The following is a 26201-nucleotide window of genomic DNA, read 5'->3' on the forward strand; positions in this document are numbered from 1 at the left end:
GAATTAATTTGATTAATCGTTTAATGTGATTAAAACTTAGAATATATTGTTCTAAAATAATATTACGTTTTAATTTGATTAAAGGTTAGTAGTATTAATTTTCATACGAATTGATAAGAAAAGGGGAAACAGATTAATAAAACTGTTTTGAATAGGATTAGTAAACTGTTTATGAAACTATTTTAATTCTATTAGGAAAACTGTTTTTGAATAGGATTAGTAAACTGTTTGTGAAAGTGTTTTTAATTCTATTAGTAATTCTGTTTTGAATAGGATTAGTAAACTGTTTGTGAAACTGTTTTTGATTCTATTAGTAATTCTGTTTTGAATAGGATTAGTTAACTGTTAAGTGTAACTATTTTTAATTCTATTAGTAAAACTGTATTTAGACATCGCCTGGGGCTCTGCCCCCGAGCCACGCCAGGGGCGCTGCCCCTTGGACCTCGCTCGGGGCGCTGCCCCCAGACCCCACCAAGGGGCGGCGCCCTTGTACCCTGGTGATACACCATATTAAGGATCGTTATCCTTTTAAGCCGGCGTGTTTTGGTCATGTATTTTGTATTAATACTTTAAATGATAATTATTAAATATGATTTAAATTATCATGAATAACATATTTATGTGATTGTTGTTAAATATGATTTAAAATAGTGAAATAATATGTTTTTAATGTTTATCTTATTGGTTATATGCTTTGCATGATTATTTTATATGTGATAAGATAGGATAACTAAATAGGATAAATATCAAACCCTTATTTAATATTAAGTCTTCAATATACCGCCCATTGTAATAACACTTATCAAGACTTAGATTGCTATGTATAGGCTATGCCAAAGCATAATGTATAAAGTTATCTAAGTAAGATAAGTTGGATAAAAGTGATATTCATATGTTTGATTTGGTTAGACTTAACTAAGTTATCAAAATAGTTTTGATCCTAGGGTATAAGATAGAATGTCAAGATTACATGAGATGTTAATATTCTATATTCAAGAATTGCATGAGATGTAATTGGTAAAGTGTTACCTACCTAAATAAACAACACTTAAAGTGATAAGCCAAAGCTTACTTGAAGTAGGGTGAAATATAGATTTTGTCCCACTATTATTTTTCAATTATTGATATTATCATTAAGGGTTTTTATATGTATTATGGATATATGTTGTGGGAAATTTATTGTGCTTTTCATTAAATGCTCTATGTATATTTATTGTTGTAGATATGGCTTCAAACACTACACATACTTTATCATTGCGATCAATCCTTGAGAAGGATAAGCTCAATGGCACTATTTTCTAGACTGGTACAGAAATCTAAGAATTGTTCTTAGACAAGAAAGAAAGGAATATATCCTTGATCAACCGCATCCTAAGGAACCAACTCCTTCTGCTACTAGAGCTCAAAGGGATGCTTATATGAAGCATCTCAATGACTCTACTGATGTCACTTGCATTATGCTTGGATGCATGGAGAATGAACTCCAAAAGAAAATGATGGAATTGGATGCGAACACCATGATTGCTGATCTCATGGAAATATTCCAAGAGAGAGCAAGAATTGAGAGGTTCAATACAATCAAGGATTTGCTTTCTTGCAAGTTGACTACTAGCAGCTCAGTCAGTCCTCATGTTTTGAAGATGAAAGGTCATCTTGAACATTTGGACAAGTTCGGTCTCCCAATTGCCCAAGAGTTGGCTACAGACATTGTTCTCCAATCTTTGCCTGAGGCTTATGATGGTTTCATCATGAACTTCAATATGCATAATATGGAGAAGACCATCACAGAGTTGCATAGGATGCTTCAAACTGCTGAAAAGAGCATCAAGAATGAGATTAAGGATGCTCTCATGGTCAACAAGGGAAAGGATATGAAAAGGTCTGGTAAGGGCAAGGGAAATGCTTCTAAGAATTCTAAGCCAAAGCCCAAGCCCAAGAACAAGGATGAACCCAAAGCAAAACCGCCAAAGGAAGAAACTTGCTTTTTCTGTAAGGAACCTGAACATTGGAAAAGGAATTACAAGAAATAACTAGATGATTTGAAGAAGAACAAGGGTAGTGAGACTACCGCTTCAGGTATTCATCTTATAGAAATTAATCTTTTTACTTCTGATTCATGGGTATTAGATACTGGATCTGGATCTCAGATTTGTACTAATGTGCAGGGTCTCAAAAGGAGTAGAAGTTTGACAAAAGGCGAAGTGGACCTACGAGTTGGCAATGGAGCAAGAGTTGATGCTTTAGCTGTAGGGACTTATGAGTTATCTTTGCCTAGTGGACTTATTTTATCTTTGAATAATTGTTATTATGTACTTACCATGTGTAGGAATATTATTTTTGTTTCTTGTTTGGACAAGGATGGTTTTGAATTTATTGTTAGGAATAATAAATGCAGTATTTCGCATAATAACATTCTTTATGGATATGCTCCACGCAGTAGTGGTCTTTATATTTTAAATGTTGAAGACACTAATGAAAAATCAATCTATAACATCAATGCTAAGAAGTTAAGTCAAATGATTTAAACTCTGCTTATCTCTGGCATTGTCGTTTAGGCCATATAAATGAGAAACGCATATCAAAACTTCAAAGAGATGGACTTTTGAATTCATTTGATTATGAATCATTTGAAACATGTGAATCTTGTCTAGTGGGCAAAATGACAAAAACACCTTTTATTGGACAAGGTGAAAGAGATAAAAGCTTATTGGGCCTTATACATACAGATGTATGTGGTCCATTAAGTACAAATGCTAGAGGTGGATTTCAGTACTTCATTACTTTTACTGATGATCTTAGTAGATATGGTTATGTTTATCTGATGAAACATAAATCTGAATCTTTTGAAAAGTTCAAAATATTTAAGAATGAAGTACAAAATCAACTAGGTAAAAATACTAAAACACTAAGATTTGATCGAGGTGGTGAATATTTAAGCCAAGAATTTGTAGATCAACTAAGAGATTGTGGGATCATTTCTCAATTGACTCCACCTGGAACGCCACAATGGAATGGTGTGTCTGAACGGAGAAATCGAACTCTATTGGATATGGTTCGATCAATGATGAGTCAAACTGATATTCCAATCTCATTTTGGGGTTATGCTTTGGAAACCGCTGCATTCATTTTGAATAGAGTTCCATCAAAGGCAGTTGAAAAGACACCATATGAGATATGGACTGGAAAAACTCCTAGTTTGTCTTTTCTTAAGATTTGGGGATGTCAAGCTTATGTGAAGCGACTAATTTCAGATAAATTAGCATCCAAATCTGACAAATGCCTTTTTATTGGATATCCTAAAGAAATTAAAGGATATTACTTCTACAATGCTTATGAGAACAAAGTGTTTGTTGCTAGAAATGGTGTCTTTTTGGAAAGAGAATTTATTTCCAAAGGAACCAGTGGGAGTACAGTACAACTTGAAGAAATTCAAGAACCACAAAGTAGCATTGTACCAAGTATGGAACCTCAAATGAATCAATAGGCAATTGCTGAACCAGAACAAGTACCACAAGGCCAAAGGAGGTCTGATAGGACACGTCATAATCCTATGAGATATGGATTTCTCATAACTGAGAACAATGATGTGATGATTGTGGATCAAGAAGAACCCCCATCTTATCAAGAGGCCATAAATATTCTTGACTCTGAAAAATGGCTCGAAGCCATGAGATCTGAAATGCAATCCATGTATGATAATCAAGTTTGGACCTTGATTGACCCAATGGATGGTGTAAAAACCATTGGGTGCAAATGGGTCTTCAAAATAAAGACTGACATGGATGGCAATGTGCATACCTATAAAGCAAGACTAGTTGCAAAAGGTTTTAGACAAATACATGGTATAGACTATGATGAAACCTTTTCACCAGTTGCTATGCTCAAATCCATTCGAATTCTTCTTGACATAGCTGCATATTATGACTATAAGATATGGCAAATGGATGTCAAGACAGCGTTTCTTAATGGAAACTTACTTGAGGATGTGTACATGACACAACCTGAGGTTTTTGCCAGTTCAGAGAATTCTGGAAAGGTTTACAAGCTTCAAAAATCCATTTATGGATTAAAGCAAGCTTCTCGGAGTTGGAATCTTTGTTTTGATGAAGAAATCAAAGACTTTGGATTCATCAAGAATGAAGATGAACCTTGTGTATACAAGAAGGTTAGCGGGAGCGCGATTGTTTTCTTAGTGCTTTATGTTGATGACATACTACTCATTGGAAACAATATTCCCATACTGCAAAATGTTAAATCATGGTTAGGGAAGTGTTTTTCAATGAAAGACTTGGGCGATGCTGCTTATATATTAGGCATCAAGATCTATAGAGATAGATCTAGAAGGCTAATTGGTCTAAGTCAAAGCACTTATGTTGATAAGGTATTAAACAGGTTTAGTATGCAAGACTCCAAGAGAGGATTCTTGCCTATGTCACATGGCATCAGTCTCAGCAAGACTCAGTGTCCTAAGACACAAGATGAGCGAGACCGCATGAGTAAGATCACATATGCTTCTGCTATTGGATCTATCATATATGCAATATTGTGCACTCGACCTGATGTCTCGTATGCTTTGAGTACGACGAGCAGATACCAGTCAAATCCAGATGAAAGTCACTGGGCAGCAGTTAAGAACATCCTTAAGTACTTGAGAAGAACCAAGGATGCATTTTTGCTATATGGTGGTCAGGAAGATGAGTTGTTGTAAAGTGTTGCACAGACGCTAGCTTCCAAACTGACATTGATGATTATAAATCACAGTGAGGATATGTGTTTTGTTTGAATGGAGGTGCTTTCAGCTGGAAGAGCTCGAAGGAGGACATCGTTGGTGATTCTACAATAGAAGTTGAGTATATAGCTGCTTCAGACGCAGATAAGGAGGCTGTTTTGATCAAGAAGTTCATAACTGGATTAGGAGTGGTTCCTAGTATATCCGATCCAGTGAACTTGTTATGTGATAACAATGGGGCTATAGCACAAGCAAAGGAGCCCAGATCACATCAGCAATCCAAACAAATACTTAGACGTTATCATCTCATTCGAGAAATCATTGAGAGAGGAGACGTGAAGATATACAGAGTTTCGACAAATGATAATGTTGCTGATCCGCTAACTAAGGCTCTTCCACAGTCTAAGCATGAGAGTCATACTAGGTCCATGGGTATTAGATTTAATGTAGATTGGGCCTAGTGCAAGTGGGAAATTGTTAGTGATATGCACTATGTCAATCATGTTTGACCATGTATTGATTTTATCGTTTTGTTATTTATTGATTGGCAGTTTTTATCATTTTATATTATGATTAAAATACTTGAATGGTTAATTCTTTCTAAGGTCATCAAGTATGTGACTTGATAGTAGAACCCTTAGCTTAAATAAAAAATTATATTCCATCTATCCCTAGTCTTAATAGAACATTGAGACTGGTATGATGTTGACTGATGATTATGTTTTACTAATCATGTATATGAGATATTAAGTCAAATCATAGGTGCTATTTGAAAAATAAGGCACTGGATGATCCACTTTGAGAATACTACATAGATCACTGTCATAAGTAATTTTCATTACAGTTCTATTAGTATAATCCTTTGACCTTGAAATCATTATGGATTTCTACATAGCTATTTCATATTTTGATACAGTCTTACATTATCTTTAACATGATAATGGAATAGATTGTCATTGGATATGAAAGTAACTATGTGAGAAATGTGAGTGACTGAGAAGGAATTTGTCCCTCATTTATTTGAGCAAGATATTTATGGGCCCCTGGAAGAAGATAGACTGAAGGAAATGCATGGCCATGCTAAATGAATTGATAAAGAGTTATCATTTTCAGTCTACTTGGAATCATGAAACTAATGATTGAATGTTATAAGGATGACAGGACTATGCCTTATATTCAATCAGGATATCGAGTGACAAAGGGATTAAAATATTATTGTAATTGGTTAAATCGGATAATCGATATTCATATAACTTTGGTAGTCGTAATGTCTTGCTAGAGGCCGCTTATGACTTGTGGGCCGAAATAGGGATTTCGGGCCTATTGCCAACGTTATATGAACCTACAGGGTCGCACACTAAGAACAGGCCCAAAACAGTTATGAGTTGTATAAGCCCAGTGGAATTAAGTGATTAATAGTTTATTATATATATAATTTGTAATAATATATATTAACTAAATTCGAAATTTAAGGATAAGTGTTTTCCTTAATTTATTATTTTTTGAAGATAATAATTATAATAATTAATATATAAATGTATGATTATCAAAAAGAAGTTTTTGATAAACATAAACTTGTAAGAGTTACAATGAGATTGAAATACGAATTTGTCTCAAACCCTAGTGTTGTTGTACGACTATAAATACACATTAAGGAATGAGTTTGAGCAGGACGAAATACATTATTCACTAAATCACTAAATAATTCGAAATTGCTTGTGAAGCAATAGTGCTCGCACACAAGCACTAGTTTTGGCTAAAGGTCTGTTCGTGTGGATACTCGTAGAGGACGCATTCTTTTGGAGGCGTTTCTGATCCGAGGCCAGGTATCACCAAAGTGAACCACCTCCTTCCTTCCTACATCGCTGTTTGAATTCGACATACAAGTAAGTATTTATTATGTTATTAATCTATGTATTCGAATTACATGGATCTTGGTTTGGGTTTTAGATAAAAGTTTTGAAATTTCGCTGCGTTATGAACTTAGAAAACCCAACACTTACAAAGCGACACCTCACATCCAGCACTGTCCTGTTTCTAGTCATAATCGCGACCAATTCCATTGTGGCAATCGGTATAGAAATCAATTAAGTAAAAGCACCACTTTATAAAACAATGTATGTGCATTACATAAAATCAGAGTTTAGAAACAAACATCATTTCATACAAACACGAGTCGCGGTCTGACAATTACTAACTACTGCAACTCTACGGAGTGACATATCCTTTGACATATACTTCAAACACTGTAGACTTCCAGAATAAGAAAATGAAATCCATCCTTCAAAATAATTTCACCTGAAAGGAAAGAATGTGTGGGGTCAGTATATGGGAATATACTGAGTGAGTCCATATAACTTACTAATAAACATTTATAATAAAACATAACACAATGCCACAAACATTTCAATCACATGTAGCCAAGTAAAGGATTCGAAAGAAACCCTAATCCTCAAACATGCCAATCGTATTCAATCAAAGCAATCATTCAATCCAATGGCCCGGTCCCGGGATAGTTCAACCGCTAACAGTCTCTTAATCCCAAGTTGTGGGTCCCGAGATAGTTCGATCGAGTTCAACCCACTAGATACGTGTCCCGAGATAGTTCAACCGAGTTCAACCTCGTATCTATCAAACATATATCCAACTTCCATATTCATTTCATAGTCATAATCACAACCGATATCAATCAAAACTGGTGATCACGCAGTCCTATTACCGCCCAATAGGAAGGCACGTTCCATCAAATCTATACTGGTTGCAAATCGAGCGTTTATGCATCTCAGGTCAAACATTTGCAAAATAAACATCTGCTTCAAAAGTAAAGCAATATAAAACATTTTCTTTATAAACAATGCTCTTTTAAATACATTAAAAGTAAATATATATAAACTCACTGTGACCGCTTATATCAAAAAACAACACATTAAACAAAACCGTCAGCTTCACGAGCTTACTCATATTATATTCATTAATATTATATCAATCCATTCTAATCCGAGTGGTACGGTCCCAAGATAGTTCGACCGAGTTACCATTACCACGTGACATAGTCCCGAGATAGTTCAACCGAGTTACTTATGTCACTGCTTAATCCCAAGGTGTGAGTCCCGAGATAGTTCAACCGAGTTACTCACTAGATACGGGTCCCGAGATAGTTCGACCGAGTTACTCATGTTTCTACCAAAAATATAATCCTCCTTACTCCCAAACATAATCATCATTTAACGAGATCATATCAAATATTTTTAAATCATCTATTAATGCTAATTCTATGACTGACTGGACACTGGTGATCACACAGCCTATTGACACCCAATAGATAGCTAGTTTACTCGGATCACTATACTAGTTTTATTTTATAAGAAATAAACATTCAATAAGAAATAATAATCATAATAAATAATAATACTTTATGCGATGCATTTATAATAATGATAATTAAAATAGATAGCTTTTATTAATAACACACAAAAGTAAATTGTAAACTCACCACTTGCTATCCATAATCTTCGAGAACTAGCAAAGCGGTGTCGCGTTCGTCACATTCCGAGTCTCGTCAGTAGTTGCCTCGCCGGGTCTATTTAAATACGATAACTAAACTTAATTAGAACGGATTCTAATCCAGAGGCGTTCTAGATATGAAATACTTAGCGAATAAATCAATTTATATCGCTTTGGAATAAATTGAGAACCTTTTAGAAATATAATTCCATTTAATAAATAACATTAGTCCAAATGTTATTTATTAGCTCTCCAATTTAGTTAAATGAAATTAATTATCGAGTTAATCGATAATTAATTTAATAATTCATTTTTCCATAATTTATAATTTATATTAGCTCAAAACGTTAATTAATTAACCAAATAATTAACGAGCTAACATTTAGTTAGCTAAAACTAGTTTTTTTTCCAAAACTAGTTAACTAGTCGTTTTTGAGCTATAAAAACGTTCACTTAAAACATTCCGACTCCCAAATAAAATTGACATCCTTAAAGTTCGTAATTCCTTCTACAACTTTCATTGAGGTTCTAAACTAAAATTATCGTCCTAAGGTGTCGGAAATAGGTCTTGAAGTTGGTTCCCTAAAACTGCTATATTTGGCAGAAAAACAGTTCACCATGGCTGCAGTTTCGGGCTTAGAAACAGAGCACGTAAACTGGTTATAACCCAAAACAAATTTGACATCTCTATAATTCCCAACATCCTCTAAAACTTTCATTTAGACCTCGGACTCAAAATCAAACTCGAAGGCGTCGGAAACTAGCTCGTAAGTTGCCTCCCCGAGCTGTTTTATTGACAGCATAACAGCCCTAAGGGCTGCTGTTTTCAGTCAATTCTGCAGCTGCCTGGCCACTGTTGTGGCAGCGGCTGTCCTACAATTCCGTTCTCTGTTCCATAACGAATATAACGACATAAAAACCGACTCATTCTGACATTTTTCTAGCTCGCAATCCACTCTCAAAGTTAGCTCCTCGCTATATTTTAATCCTTGATTTAGCTTGCCAACTTTAACTTATTCTCAAAATGTAATATTAGAGTTAAAAACCATTCTTATTATCAAATGATCAACTTCATATTAACCTCAAAATATATCCTCTATACATTTTTCATACTTTAAACTCATCCCTTAAAAATCATTTTTAAGTCGACTTAACCGTTGCCATTAGTCATCAAACCATCGTCAAATTTTCGTCTACTAACTCCAATTAAAACCACACTAACGGGGATAAAAAGAGCGTCAAATTTACGCCTCCTTCGTCGGCCGAGGGCTGCGATTGCAGCCCTCGAAGAGCTATTCAGCTATGCTCGCAAGAGCAGAGCTGAATTTTGCTCTTGGCAGAATTCTGCCTTCGGCAAAATTCTGCTTTTGAGCAGAATTTTTGCTGCTATTGGTGAGCAGCAATCGCTGCTCACCGGAACAGTTTCCGACCATCGTAGTACCACTCCGACGTGCTCTCGAGACTCATCAATGATTCCTCCATTTTCATGCTTAAAATCACTCAATATAACTCTCAAAAACCTCACCCAAACACAACATCAAAACTGAATTTTCAGCAACTATTTCCAAAGCAGAAAATTATCCATTAAATCTCAGAAAAACTGATCCAAACCATCACCGAAATCAAAACTATAAATTATACCTTGTTCGTAGGTGTGTTAGCTTCACAACCGAGCTTGAAGCATTGAGTTTGGTGGCCGGATCGTCGAGTTATGGATGCCGTCGTTCAATCCGCACAAGGAGAAGAAGGGATGGTGATGATGGCTTCAGTGATCTTCAAAGATGAGGGTTTGAGTTTAATTCTTCACTTCCTGATTTTAGACAACAATATGAATTGAAAAGGTGGAGGGGTTATGATGTGTCTTTGTAAAATTAAATTGGTGGAGAAAAATTGACATGCAATGCTCCAACTTATTCTCTTAATCCAAATCAATCTTTCCACTTTTAATTCTTCCAATTTAATTCCAATTCTTTTTTTTATTAAACGGAACCTTGACGATTATTCTTTATCGATAAATAATAGACTCCATCACATTATTTATTTATCCGGGTCCAAATAATATATTTATATCCTTTTCCTTTTCCGATAATCAAATTTCGTTTAATTAAAATCCTTTCGTCCAATTGCTTTAAAATTTAATCTTAGCTCCTTAAATTTATTTTACGAAATTTATCGTAAGATTTATTAACTCGGGACTTACCACTTAATTTATTAATTTTTCTTTAGTCCCGTTAAAATCCAATTTATCAAATAATAATCTCCACCTAAATTATTATTTTATGATAACTTTTAATAGACCCGTTTCGGTCTAAATTCCTATTTCTCGAACTTAATTCCGATGTCCTTAAATTTAATTCTCGCACTTATGTCTCGTAGCACCTTACTTCATACTTTTAAAATACGGGGTATTACATTCTTCCCCCCTTATAAAAATTCGTCCTCGAATTTTCATAGCGATAGTAATACTCTTATCCACCAGGTATTACACTTCTTAGCAATTTTTATTGCTCCTTATTATGACCTAAAGTTTTACTTCTTATACTTTACCTTCTCGAGTATAATTACACTTTCACCATTACCATCCATTGTTTTTTTTTTCACATCGTCATTTCTTAGTGATCTTCCACTTACTTTCTGTTGGCAAAGTTTCTGAATTTTCCATTACTCAAATTACTTATCCAAAGTAATTGCTTCACTTGTAGTTTTACTGACCTTGACTTTATGTCCATTATTTTATCATTACTTTCCTTCTTCTGATACTTAACTTTACTCTAGTTGGTTGTATATTGAAAAGATATTATGTCCTTGCTATTTATTGTTAACTTTGCTTCGTTAACTTGTTAACATCATGATCTTGTATCATGAGTCAAATCTTTCTTAGAAGTGCTCCATTTTTATTTCCACGTCTTTATCGAACTGATCTTTCTTAGATCATGAAAATCTTCTCATAGCGCTTGCCCTTTTTGCGGTATTCATATACATTTTCCTAAACGTATAAGATTTAACTTAATATTTCCTTTTCGCACTTCATGGTTTTCTGGTATTGATTCTCATGAAGTTGAGTGCACTCTTGGCATTATTTGATTTGTTTTGAGTCCATCTTTCATGGTATATCTCATTTCTCGACCCTTTAATTCCATTTTTAGTTATTGGACTAGTATCATTTTTTTTTCTTCCTTAAAGCTGTATTTAATATTTTCAAGTTGCAGGTTAAATTAGTAGTCTTTTTTGTTAATAGCTACCAGTGTTCTCTTTACCTTAGTTCCTTATTGTTTTCATTAGATATCTTCATCTAATGACACTTTTCTGCATTTGATCTTATTCTTCGCGCTATTAAGTTGCTATATTATTCGTTAAAACTACAACGCTGAAGTTCTCAAATAATTTTGTTTCGAGTCCTTATAAAGTCCTATAATTTTGGTATGCATCAAGTTTAATTAATTAAACTTGATTATCCTTTTGGTTGTCATGCTTGATAAATACTTTACTTCTTTCTCTGATATACCTTCTTCATAAAAGTCATTCTACGTTGGATTATAAATTCGTAGATAACATATATTTGGAATTATAGAAGTAACGTCTTTAGACTTCTATAATCATTCTTCGTTTCTTTCTCACAGTTTTCTTATAATCAACTTCTTTAGACATCCATTTGTTCACGTTTTGTCCTTGACGGAACTCCTTATTCCATCGGCTACCCCTTAGATCCATTTCTTAGCACTATCTTTCTTGTGTTTTGCCTCTTGCACTACATACTTTTGTTTATTTCCTTGATCATTTACCCCTTTATCGTTGTCTTTTATTCCATTTTAAATTGTTGCACCTCCAGTGAAAATCTTAAACGTTATTTTCCTTTGATTACCTCGATATCCAATGCATTAATATTCGCTAATACTTATGTGATGTATCCAACACTGACATTTATTATGTCATTAAGACTAATCTGTCTTCTACTATTTTCCGAGCAAAATCCATGTCGAATTTTATATTCGATCTTAGCAACACTCTTCAAATCTTAAGACTTTATTGATTTTTTTTATACTAGTTACTTCCATGTACTATCGCCCCGACTTGTCCAAATGTCTCTTGAGACTTTCTGGATCCTAAGATAGACATTATTGGCACTAGATAAGCTTGACTTTGTTCTGTTAATCTCTTAGGAGTTGATGCACTGATCATTAATGTTCTCCGTGTTTTTTCTTCTTATCCAAATTATTTATGGACCATTATTAAACTTCTGACAATAGTCAAAGAATAAACTTATATCATATGTCGATATACTGTTTAGATATAGTTGATGTATCCGTTAGCTTTAGATTTACATAATGTCAAACTCATTGTGTCGTCCATTGGTATGATGTCTATTGGTACAATGTCCTTGTACCACAACTTCATTCTCGATATCATAACTTTAACTATTCACTTCCTCGTTCTTTACTTCATTCATTAAGTGCCTTTTCCATTTACTTATTCCCTTGCATCTAATGAGCGGTTTTCCTTTGCCCGCCTATTTAATCCACCGTAGTTTTCCTCATTCTTTATTGCTTCTCATATCATAATTTATGGTCTATGTGTACTTATTGATTCCTATAGCTTTCTTTTTCTTTAAATCTTAAAGTAACTTAACTTTCCTTTATATAACTCTTGCTTCACCTTCTTGCTTCCGTTAAGTTATTTCCCTTCTTATCGCAAAATTATCTTCCGGGTACTTTCGTCCTTGACACATTATTTAGCTCAAACACTTTTTTATTCTAATTTCTTTACTGATTCCAACCTATGAACTTAGAATTTTTTATATCCAACATGACCTTTTCCATATCATGTATCTTACTCTTCGAAAATCATCATTTATGTTCTCGCTTAAGGATCATCGAAGGCATTTTCTAGCTTCCGTACTAAACTTTTAACTCTATGTCATTCATATTCGAATCTCGTGATCTTATACTTCGTATACATTCCGTACACATATACTTATTCCTGAATTTGTCGGTCAGAATATCTTAACTGCAAGGCATACTTCCTGGATTTACAACTTCTTAACATACTCCATGTATCTTATGCACTCAATCTCTTAACCTCATTAATCGTATACTTCACATCATTCACATCCATACATTTTATACGTCCCTCACATTCATAATCCTTATATACTTTATACTCTCACGATTCGCCCTCTCGATTGATTATTTATATAAACCTTCCATCAACGCTCTTGTGAAAATTACCGCTTAGTTCTCCGTTCGACGATCGCAATTGTTAACTCCTAAGCAATCTTCTTAGGAATTATGTACTCCGATAATGAACCGATCCAACGGTTCAATCAAAAGATATCTTAGTTTTACTAGATTTAACAATCTTTGATATCACGTAAAACTTGTGTCATCCATTTGTAGGGACTATCTTCCATCTCTAATGTTTAAGCTATAAATTGATTACTAAGTTCGACTATCATATTCGTACTTCGATTGTCTTATAGCATGGTTTCTAACCACCTCATTCAAAGATAGGGGCATCCTAGTTCATCGTTCAATCTATTTCACTTTACTACTCGTGTCACCTTGTTCTTCTAATCCTGTAATGGATTGTAGAACTTCGGCTAGCTTCGTGCCTTTTCAAAATATAACTCCTACACGCTCTTATACATGTTCATTGTATCTTCGAGAGTTGCTTGTAGCTTGTTCTCAAACATTTCACCTTCGTTACAGAGTTCCGGTTTAGGTATACTTACATTAAAACAAATCTCTTTAAAACATAATTCAATCATCCTTGAAATTCAAAGGAAAGGGCCCCTTTTTCAAAAATCATATTTAAATCTTTTAAACATTAGCATAATTGTGACCTAGGGTGATGACATCTCTCATCCCCAAAGAGTTGCCACAACTTACTCCTTGTCTGAGCAAAATGCATATGATGCATGTCCTAATAATGCATGTCTTCATGTATGTAGTGATGTAATTCTAGTTATGTCGTGGCAGTAATGCAATTCTATCTTGGGTATAGGCACAATTATGCTTATAAAACCGTTTAAACAAATAACTTTGAACGAGTTATAAATCTTTAGTTTTGTAAGTTCTCCAGACCTTAGACTCTGTAACTTGAAGGTTATTCCACTTTCTTAGATCCACGCCTTTCAATCGATCATTCCTTGGTGTCTCCATCATATGACTTCGATAGCATGTTCATATCGCACGATGCTTAATATACTTTGTTCGTCATCGAGCCGTATAAATACTAATTATCTAGTTCGCCTGTCATAACTTACAGCAATCTCAACATGACTATGTTATACTAAGATGCCAAGCATGTATCCATGTATTAAATCAAACGCAAAAATGGCATATCAACGCTTAAGAGATGCATCTAAACATAAGCCAAACATCTAGGCATAAGTGAAATACCTACGCATGCGTATCTTGTCAATCAACCCTATCGAACTTACAAACAGACTCACATCCTAGAGAGGAGTTGAAAATTTTAAAATCAAATGAAAACCGATCAAAGACATGACTCGAATCTTATATGCTACAGTAGTTCCTAGGTAGATTCACACACAAAGCAGTGGTATCCTGGACCAACTGCTCTGATACCACATTTGTCACGACCCGAAATCGAGGGTCGAGACCGGCGCTAAGGAAAGGGAGTGGTTGCTCCGGAACCCGTAGCAAGCCAAAAAAACGAGTAATTTTTTTTTCGCAAATCAAACACAAAATTATGCACAAAACATTTTCGGGAAAACACTGTAAAACAATATTTCATATGCGTCAAAAACATTCTTTGAAAACCGATGCATAATCGATGGGAACCAAGGTCTTACTGTGCGAGAACATAACTCAACATTGCCTTGTTCCGAATCATCCAATTTCATACCAATTTCATTCATAGACAACTGGTGAAAATATTAAACCGGTAAAACGTAGTTTTATAAATCGTATAAATATATTTTATAAAATCAGAGTTAACAGCTGGATCTCGTTTGATACAAATAATAAAATACAGACGGACATTTATTAACTACAGCAGCGCTACGAATTGAAGCGTACTTCAATACATACTTTATATATTGCAGACTTCCGGAACAAAAATGGAAGTCCATCTCTTCAAATACTATCACCTGAAATAAAACACTGTTGGGGGGTCAGACAACGCTGAGTGAGTTTACACGCTACTAATGGCGTTATATAACATAACATCGCATTTACAAACAAAACATATATATAGAACATAATGTATATCAAGTATTGGATCCGATCAAAACCTTAATCTTAAACGCATACTATTTCCTATCTGTATCTTACTCATATTATATTCATTAATATTATATCAATCCATTCTAATCCGAGTGGTACGGTCCCGAGATAGTTCGACCGAGTTACCGTTACCACGTGACATAGTCCCGAGATAGTTCAACCGAGTTACTTATGTCACTGCTTAATCCCAATGTGTGAGTCCCGAGATAGTTCAACCGAGTTACTCACTAGATACGGGTCCCGAGATAGTTCGACCGAGTTACTCACGTATCTACCAAAAATATAATCCTCCTTACTCCCAAACATAGTCATCATTTAACGAGATCATATCAAATATTTTTAAATCATCTATTAATGTTAATTCTATGACTGACCGGACACTGGTGATGACACAGCCTATTGATGCCCAATAGATAGCTCGTTTCCTCGGATCACTATACTAGTTTTATTTTATAAGAAATAAACATTCAATAAGAAATAATAATCATTATAAATAATAATACTTTATGCGATGCATTTATAATAATGATAATTAAAATAAATAGCTTTTATTAATAACACACAAAAGTAAATTGTAATCTCACCACTTGCTATCCATAATCTTCGAGAACTAGCAAAGTGGTATCGCGTTCGTCACATTCCGAGTCTCGTCAGTAGTTGCCTCGCCGGGTCTATTTAAATACGATAACTAAACTTAATTAGAACGGATTCTAATCCAGAGGCGTTCTAGATATGAAATACTTAGCGAATAAATCAATTTATACCGCTTTGGAATAAATTGAGAACCTTTTAGAAATATAATTCCATTTAATAGATAACATTAGGCCAAATGTTATTTACTAGCTCTCCAATTTAGTTAAATGATATTAATTATCGAGCTAATCGATAATTAATTTAATAATTAATTTTTCCATAATTTATAATTTATATTAGCTCAAAACGTTAATTAATTAACCAAATAATTAACGAGCTAACATTTAGTTAGCTAAAACTAGTTTTTTTTTTCTAAAACTAGTTAACTAGTCGTTTTTGAGCTATAAAAACGTTCACTTAAAACATTCCGACTCCCAAATAAAATTGACATCCTTAAAGTTCGTAATTCCTTCTACAACTTTCATTTAGGTTCTAAACTAAAATTATCGTCCTAAGGTGTCGGAAATAGGTCTTGAAGCTGGTTCCCTAAAACTGCTATATTTGGCAGCAAAACAGTTCCCCATGGCTGCAGTTTCGGGCTTAGAAACAGAGCACGTAAACTGGATATAATCCAAAACAAATTTGACATCCCTATAATTCCAAACATCCTCTACAACTTTCATTTAGACCTCGGACTCAAAATCAAACTCGAAGGCGTCGGAAACTAGCTCGTAAGTTGCCTCCCCGACCTGTTTTATTGACAGCATAACAGCCCTAAGGGCTGCTGTTTTCAGTCAATTCTGCAGCTGCCTGGCCACTGTTGTGGCAGCGGCTGTCCTACAATTCCGTTCTCTGTTCCATAACGAACATAACGACATAAAAACCGACTCATTCTGACATTTCGTTAGCTCGCAATCCACTCTCAAAGTTAGCTCCTCGCTATATTTTAATCCTTGATTTAGCTTGCCAACTTTAACTTATTCTCAAACTTTAATATTAGAGTTAAAAACCATTCTTATTATCAAATGATCAACTTCATATTAACCTCAAAATATATCCTCTATACATTTTTCATACTTTAAACTCATCCCTTAAAAATTATTTTTAAGTCGACTTAACCGTTGCCATTAGTCATCGAACCATCGTCAAATTTTCGTCTACTAACTCCAATTAAAACCACACTAACGGGGATCAAAAGAGCGTCAAATTTACGCCTCCTTCGTCGGCCGAGGGCTGCGATTGCAGCCCTCGAAGAGCTGTTCAGCTCTGCTCGCAAGAGCAGAGCTGAATTCTGCTCTTGGCAGAATTTTTGTTGCTCTTGGTGAGCAGCAATTGCTGCTCACCGGAACAGTTTCCGACCATCGTAGTACCACTCCGACGTGCTCTCGAGACTCATCAATGATTCCTCCATTTTCATGCTTAAAATCACTCAATATAACTTTCAAAAACCTCACCCAAACACAACATCAAAACTGAATTTTCAGCAACTATTTCCAAAGCAGACAATTATCCATTAAATCTCAGAAAAACTGATCCAAACCATCACCGAAATCAAAACTATAAATTATACCTTGTTCGTAGGTGTGTTAGCTTCACAACCGAGCTTGAAGCATCGAGTTTGGTGGCCGGATCGTCGAGTTATGGATGCCGTCGTTCGATCCGCACAAGGAGAAGAAGGGATGGTGATGATGGCTTCGGTGATCTTCAAAGATGAGGGTTTGAGTTTAATTCTTCACTTCCTGATTTTAGACAACAATATGAAAAGGTGGAGGGGTTATGATGTGTCTTTGTCAAATTAAATTGGTGGAGAAAAATTGACATGCAATGCTCCAACTTATTCTCTTAATCCAAATCAATCTTTCCACTTTTAATTCTTCCAATTTAATTCCAATTCTTTTTTTTATTAAACGGAACCTTGACGATTATTCTTTATCGATAAATAATACACTCCATCACATTATTTATTTATCCGGATCCAAATAATATATTTATATCCTTTTCCTTTTCCGATAATCAAATTTCGTTTAATTAAAATCCTTTCGTCCAATTGCTTTAAAATTTAATCTTAGCTCCTTAAATTTATTTTACGAAATTTATCGTAAGATTTATTAACTCGGGACTTACCACTTAATTTATTAATTTTTCTTTAGTCCCGTTAAAATCCAATTTATCAAATAATAATCCCCACTTAAATTATTATTTTATGATAACTTTTAATAGACCCGTTTCGGTCTAAATTCCTATTTCTCGAACTTAATTCCGATGTCCTAAAATTTAATTCTCGCACTTACGTCTCGTAGCACCTTACTTCATACTTTTAAAATACGGGGTATTACAGTTTCCATCTTTGTAAGGCACGTACAAGGCCATAAAACTCCTTATCATACGTTGGATAATTCAATTCTGCCCTTGATAATGTTTCACTAAAATAGCATATTGGTCGGTCTCCTTTCATTAAAACCGCACCAATTCCAACACCACTTGTATCATACTCCATTTCGAAAGTGTTAGTAAAATCAGGCAAAGATAATAAAGGAGCATTACACAACTTATCTTTAAGCACATTAAAAGCCTGTTCTTGCATATCACCCCATTTAAACACAACATTCTTCTTTACTTATTCATTCAAATGAGCATCAATAGTAGAGAAATAACGAATAAAGCGCCGATAAAAACTAGCTAACCCATGGAAACTCCGGACATGATTATCATTAGTTGGTGTAGGCCATTCTCTAATTGCTTTAACCTTTTAAGAATCAACATGTAAACCCTTGTATCTTACGACAAAACCAAGAAAAACAACACTATCTAAGCAGAAACTACATTTTAATAAGTTAGCAAACAATTTTTCACGCCTGAGCACATCTAAACAAATTTAACATGAGAAATATGACCAGATAAGGAAAGAGAACAAAATAAGATGTCATCAAAATAAATAACTACAAACTTGTCACGACCCAATTTCACGGATCGCGACCAGCGCTAGGGTATGGTATGGTTGTACTGAAACTCATAGCTAGCCTCGCGGATAACCATACAAACATATAAAACTGTAAGAAAATCACTGCTCGGGGGCAACCGAGACTTCAACCGAAGTCTAACAGTTTATTTAAACAATTATATAATAAAATGCCCGGCTCAAACCCGAGACTGCAATAAAATGCCTTATATATAAATAAAATAGAATCCATGGTAAAACATGCCAACAAACTTAAATGAACAGTCGTACCAATCCGACAACCCAAAGTATAATTAATCATAATACACTAACTAGTTTTATTGCAGTCTAAGAGTATAAAACAGTTGACTAGTTTTATTAAAACAAATGAATCTCTGGGGAAGTCAAAAATCGGAGATCGACCAACGCTCTCAAATTATAAACCTGGAAAATTGGGGGAAAACAACGGGGTTAGATATACTGAGATGAGTTCATAATACTATTTACATTTATTAAGTTAAAAACCTGAAATTCTTTCATGGTAATATATATACGATTATGAAATAACAGTATCGAAATTAAACCCAAAGTATAAACCAAAGTAGATGGGAACAAAACCTCATCAATCCCAAAGTAAGCCAGACATTTAGTTAACCAAACCCAAAGTACTTATCGGTGCACACAGTCTCGATAATTCCTATCGAGTAGCTCGTTACAATCCAGTTCCATAATCATTTAAAACAGTTCTAAAACATTTGTAATAGTAAAGTATATTGCGTTATGTTATAAACCTGTAAATAGCACTACAAACTCACTGCTTGCGAAAGCACGTGATAATTCGTTTCAAGCAACTAACCCTGCGCAGAATCCAAAGCACGAGCAGACGACGAGTCTAAAAACAAGACACAAGTTAAAATCCACACAACCCCTAACTTTAAGAATACTAAACACCACATATGACTATCATCTCAAACCACAGCCAAAGTACAAGCCAAAGAATCCATACAATTCCTATCAACCAATAAACAAGTTAAGCTTAGATGAGTTCTTACTTTGAAACCAAATATGAAGTTCTTAAATATCTTAAATAATCGTTTAGAAACACTTAGCATTCCCAAAGTAGTGTGTTAGCCTTAACCACATTATAGCTCAACACAACATGTCGGGCGATCCAAGTCTAACCCGACCCAATCATAAGCCAAGTGTAAACCAAAGTAATAACCAAAATTCTTTAATTCAAAAACAAAGTTATTTGAAAACAAAGAACTCAATTCAAAGCTTGACAAAACCAAGGTTAACCATTAGCAACAACATGCTAACAATTTGCCAACACTTGTTAAATTTCACCCAAAGTATATACCACTTAAATACATCACCTTGAGTGAAATCAAAATGATTTTAAATACTTTTAAATACCCAAACTCAGATCTGAAATATTCATTATAACAACAATTAAACAATGGCAATGTCTAACATAACTTGTAAACAATTTATTTATCAAAAGCCAAACAATCTTAGACAAACCAACATATTAAAATACACTAAATAAGCCCTAAAACATCCCCCAAAGCAGCCATAATCATGCTTGACATGTGACCCATGTTTACAATCTAGAAAATGGCATAGCAACTCCATAAATCAATCATTTAGCAACTAAACAATTGAACACCCAAATTATATATTATAACATATTAAAACAACCTAAGTATAAGATTTCCAGCCCCTTAACTATATACAAAACCGATTACAAATCATGCCATTACAAATCGTAACAACCATTAAGCTAAACAGTGAATCCAATTTCCATATACATTAACAACAATCATAAATCCATATGAACACCCAAGGTATGAAATCTCATATTTCAAACAAGCCAAAACAGAGAATTGTAAGTCATATCACCCAAAGTATAGATTCATTGAAACAACCTAGCATAAGAACGAATGGATCCTTACAAGAAAATAAAGAAATGGAGTCACACACCTCTTGAATGAACAAAATGGAAGAAAACCCAGAAATGATAATTCAAAATCAGCCTACAATCAACCAAACACGATAGCTATTGAATATAAATTGAAACAACCATGAAACTGATAGGTGCATTTTACACCTATGATTATGAGTCTTTTTCGCATGTTTTTAGTATACTTTGATACGCTTTTTCCCCGTATTTGTGTGCTTATTGTGTGTATTAGCGTTTCAGGTAAAACAGAGCAATGTGAAGTGTTTTGGGCTTAAAGAAGGAAGACTTCAAGTATCGGAAAAGGAGCGAGTCGAAAAGCGAAGAAACGAGCGAGATGTGGCCAAGGAAAGGAAAGGCTCGATCGAGCCCTTCACTTATGAAGAGGGCTCGATCAAGCCCCATGAGCAAACACATACAGGAAATAATCCAAGGCACACGGCTCGATCGAGCCCTCACTCTTAAGTGGATGGCTCGATCGAGCCCTTTAAAAATAAGCTCAGAATTTGAATTTCGAGACAAGACAAGACTCAAGGCTCAATTCTATTTTAGGCCCAACACTCCTGTAATGGGTGTCCTTTGTTTTACCTCTTTTGTACCCCATATAAATAGCACTTTATCTTTTTATGGTAAGAACAAGAAGTAGTAGTTTTTGATTATTCTCCTAGCTTTTACCTCTTTTAGATATAACAATCATCTTGGGTTTTTAGAGAACCCTTCGTTGTTGGATATTTGAAGCTTTTTAATATTACTTGAAGTCTTATTGTTGAAGATTTTTATTACCCATTTCATATTATTGCTTTCTAGATCTACAAAGGTAATTAATTCCTACTTAGTAATGGTTATTATTCATTTAATTCGTATTGTTGCTAATTCTAGTATGAGTAGCTAAATCCCCCATGTTTGGGGGTTGAGATGAAGCTTATGAATGCATGATTTGGGATTTTGGGTTTTGAGGTTGTTATTGACTGTTCTAATTAATATGCTTAATGCTTGTTTTAGTTTAGCTACCTAAAGCATGATTCTAGGTTGGTTAACACTTTGAGAGAAGGTTAATTAATTGGATAGATTGGTTAGGATCCTAATTAATAACACCATGAGAGTGGGTTAGAGATTAGGAAACCTTAGAGTGGATTGTTAATTACTAATTGGCTTGTTAATCGTGTTTAGTACCATGAGAGTGGATTAGGCTTGGTTGATTGTCTTGTTTGTGGTTTTGTAGCTCTTTGAGGCTCGAGAGAGCGGGAGTTATGCTTTAGGAACGCTCGATTTACATTTTGAAGCCCTAGACCCGAAACCATTGATTGCATGACCTAAGCAGAGTTTCGACCTCCAAACCTCTTACAATATTTGAATTCCCGTTTATCATATATCGCTTTTAGTCTTTTATAATTGTTAAATTAGTTGTTAAGTTTAGTAGTAATTGCAAGTTGGTGTTAGTTGAATTGTTAGTTTTAAATTGATACTTTAATCGAAATCCAAATGCTTGTTGCTTTCCGAATTGGAAATCAAAATCCGTGTTCGCTCACTTTAAACCTCTTATCTCTGTGGGATCGATACTCGACTTGTCGAGTTACTACAAGTTAGCGGGTAAAATAGCTAACAGAAACCAATGAATTAAACCATGAAAATAGGGTTAGAACACTTACCAATGATTAAATAGGACAATGAAATGATAGTAAATGGTTTTAAAGTAAGCTCTAGCCGTTTTATGTTTTCAAAAGTAAGGGGGGGTTTAAATAGAAATCAGCTAACTGAATAGTTCGATGTCGCGCCCGCTACACTGATATGTCGCGCCCGCGACCCCTAGCTTGTCTCGCCCGCGAAAACCTTCTGCCATTTCAAAAATTAAATTTTGAAATTAAGCTCGGGATCGCTCTGAAACCCGAAGCCGCACCCAAGACATCTAAAAACAACATATAAAAGGTAATGAACCATCAAACCATGATTCCAAGTAGTCAAACAAACTCAAACAAAAATACGGGGTATTATTTTCTCCCCAACTTAAAAACAAAATCGTCCTTTGATTTTAACACAAAGGAATCCAAGCACAAACAACACAAAATCAAACAAAAACAACACGTAATCATAAGACCAACGTACAGCCATAGAATCATAACACACAAAACAACATCAAACCTAATGTACCTCAATGAATGAGGAAAAGGGTAATGATTTCAAATATTTGACTCTGCTTCCCAAGTGCACTCCTCAAAAAAATGATTTTGCGATAGAACTTTGACGATCAGAATCTCCTTGTTCCGCAACTTACGCACTTGCGTACCGACAACCTCAATTGGTTGTTCTACATACGATAACTCCTGGTCAATCTTGACACTCTATGGTGCAATCACATGAGAAGGATCAGAAATGCACTTCCGCAACATCGAACATGAAACACTGGATGCACTAACGACATGTCTGGCAGTAAAGCCAAACGATAAGCCACGGTTCCAACTCTCTTTGTAATCTCATACGGCCCAACGTATCTCGATGCTAACTTCCCTTTAACACCAAAATAAACAACAACTTTCATAGGCGAAACCCGAAGAAACACAAAGTCGCCAACCTACGCTTGATCAAAGGTACCTTCTCGTAGGTAATCTGGATGATTTCTGCTCCAGAAAGTTTACTCTTGCCGACATCTTCCCAACAAATAGGAGATCGAAACTTGCGCCCATACAAAGCCTCGTAAGGTGCCATCTCGATACTAGTGTTGTAACTGTTGTTATATGAAAACTCAATCAACGGCAAAATAAGTATCCAGCTATCCTGAAAATCCAACATAGACTTCCAGAGCATATCCTCCAAAGTTTGAATCGTCCTCTCAGACTAACCGTCAGTCTGAGGATGAAAAGCAGTACTGAAATCCAACCTCGAACCCAAAGATTCCTGTAAGGATTTCCAAAATTGGTAGGTGAAAATTAAACCTCTATCCAAAACAATCGACATAGGTACACCATGGAGACTAAAAATCTGATCGATGTACAACTGTGCGAACCTCGAAGCGGAATAAGTAACCTTGATCAGTAAGAAGTTAGCTGACTTGGTCAAACGGTCAACAATCACCCAAATCAAATCGTACCCCTTCCAGGTACGTGGTATACCAACCACAAAGTCCATAGCAATCTGCTCCCACTTCCACTCTGGAATAAGTAGTGGTTGAAAATAGCCAAACGGTCTCTGATGATCTAACTTTACATGCTGGCAAGTCAAACACTTAGACACGAACTCCGCAACGTCCTTTTTCATTCCGCTCCACTAGTACGTACCCTTGAGATCATGATACATCTTAGTATAACTCGAATGAACACTGTAAGCTGACTTCTGCGCTTTCTCCAGAATTTGGTCTCTCAAACCATCCGAATCCAGAACGCAAAATCTCCAACCGCACCTAAGAACTCCTTCCAAAATCCCAAAGTCATAATTCCAATCCTGAAGAACCTCATCCAAAATTTGTTTCAATTTTGGATCCTCTGCTTGTAAAGCTTTAATCCTATCAATCAAAACTTGTTGCACTTGCAAGTGTACTAACAAACTGCCACCCTGAGAAATCTGAAGCCAATAAACTATGCCACTCCCGAAGCATGGGTGTTCGCCCAACCTCAGAAATATGGGCCAAATTGTCCGAAGGCTTTCGACTCAAAGCATTGGCTACCACATTAGCCTTATCCAGATGGTACTAAATGGAACAATCATAGTTCTTCAGCAAATCCAACCTTCTCCATTGTCTCATATTCAACTCACGCTGATCAAAGGTGTGCTTCAGACTCTTATAATCAGTGAAGACCTCACAAATCGCACCGTACAAGTAGTGCCTCCAAATTTATAGAGCAAAAACCACAGTTGCTAACTCCAGATCATGAGTAGGATAATTCATCTCGTGCTTCTTTAGCTGACGGGAAGCATAGGCAATCACCTTACCATGTTGCATCAAAACGCAACCCAAACCAATACGAGAAGCATCACAATGCATCGTGAACCCCTCAATGCCAAATGGCAACGCCAACACATAAGTTGTAGTCAAAATCTCCTTAAGCTTCTCAAAGCTCGGCTCGCACTTATCAGTCCACTCAAACTTAAGACTCTTCTTTGTCAGTTTAGTCAACGGTGCAAATATTTGGGGGAAATTCTTGCACGAACCAGCGATAGTAGCTAGCTAACCCAAGAAAACATATGATCTCGGTAACTTATCTTGGCCTCTGCCAATCCATAACTGCCTTAATCTTCTTTGGATCCACCTTATCTCATCTGTCGACACAACGTGTCCTAGAAAGGTAACCTTATCCAACCAACACTCACACTTGGAGAACTTGGCATACAATTGGTGCTCTCGCAACATCTGTAGCATAGTCCTCAAATGCTAAGCATGCTCTTCCTCACTCCGAGAGTAAATCAAAATGTCATCAATGAACACGATAAAAAACTGATCCAAAAACGGCTTGAAAAGCCGATTAATCATATCTATAAACGCTGATGGTGCGTTAGTTAACGCGAATGACATTATTAGTGATATGCAATAGGTCAATCATGTTTGACCATATATTGACTTTATCTTCTTTTTTTTATCAATTAATTGGCACTTTTATTATCATTTTATATTTTGATTAAAATACTTGTCTGGTTAATTCTTTCTAAGGTTATCAAGTATGTGACTTGATAGTAGAACCCTTAGATTTAATAAAGAATTATATTCCATCTATCCCTAGTCTTAATAGAACATTGAGACTAGTATAATGCTGACTGATGATTATGTTTTTCTAATCATATATATGAGATATTAAGTCAAATCATAGGTGCTATTTGAGAAATAAGGCACTGGATGACCCACCTTGAGAATACTACATAGATCATTGTCATAAGTAATTATCATTACAGTTCTATTAGTATAATCCTTTGACCTTGAAATCACCATGGATTTCTACATAGCTATTTCACATTTTGATACAGTCTTCCATTATATTTAATAGGATAATGGAATGGATTGTCATTGGATATGAAAGTAACTATGTGAGATATGTGAGTGACTGAGAAGGAATTTGTCCCTCATTTATTTGAGTAATATATCTATCGGCCCGTTGAAAAGATAGACTAAAGGGAATGCATGGCCATGCTAAATGAATTGATAAAGAGTTACCATTTTCAGTCTACTTGGAATCAGGAAACTAATGATTGAATATTATAAGGATG

This window comes from Mercurialis annua, linkage group LG2, assembly GCF_937616625.2.
Source record: "Mercurialis annua linkage group LG2, ddMerAnnu1.2, whole genome shotgun sequence".
Classification (NCBI taxonomy): Eukaryota; Viridiplantae; Streptophyta; class Magnoliopsida; order Malpighiales; family Euphorbiaceae; genus Mercurialis; species Mercurialis annua.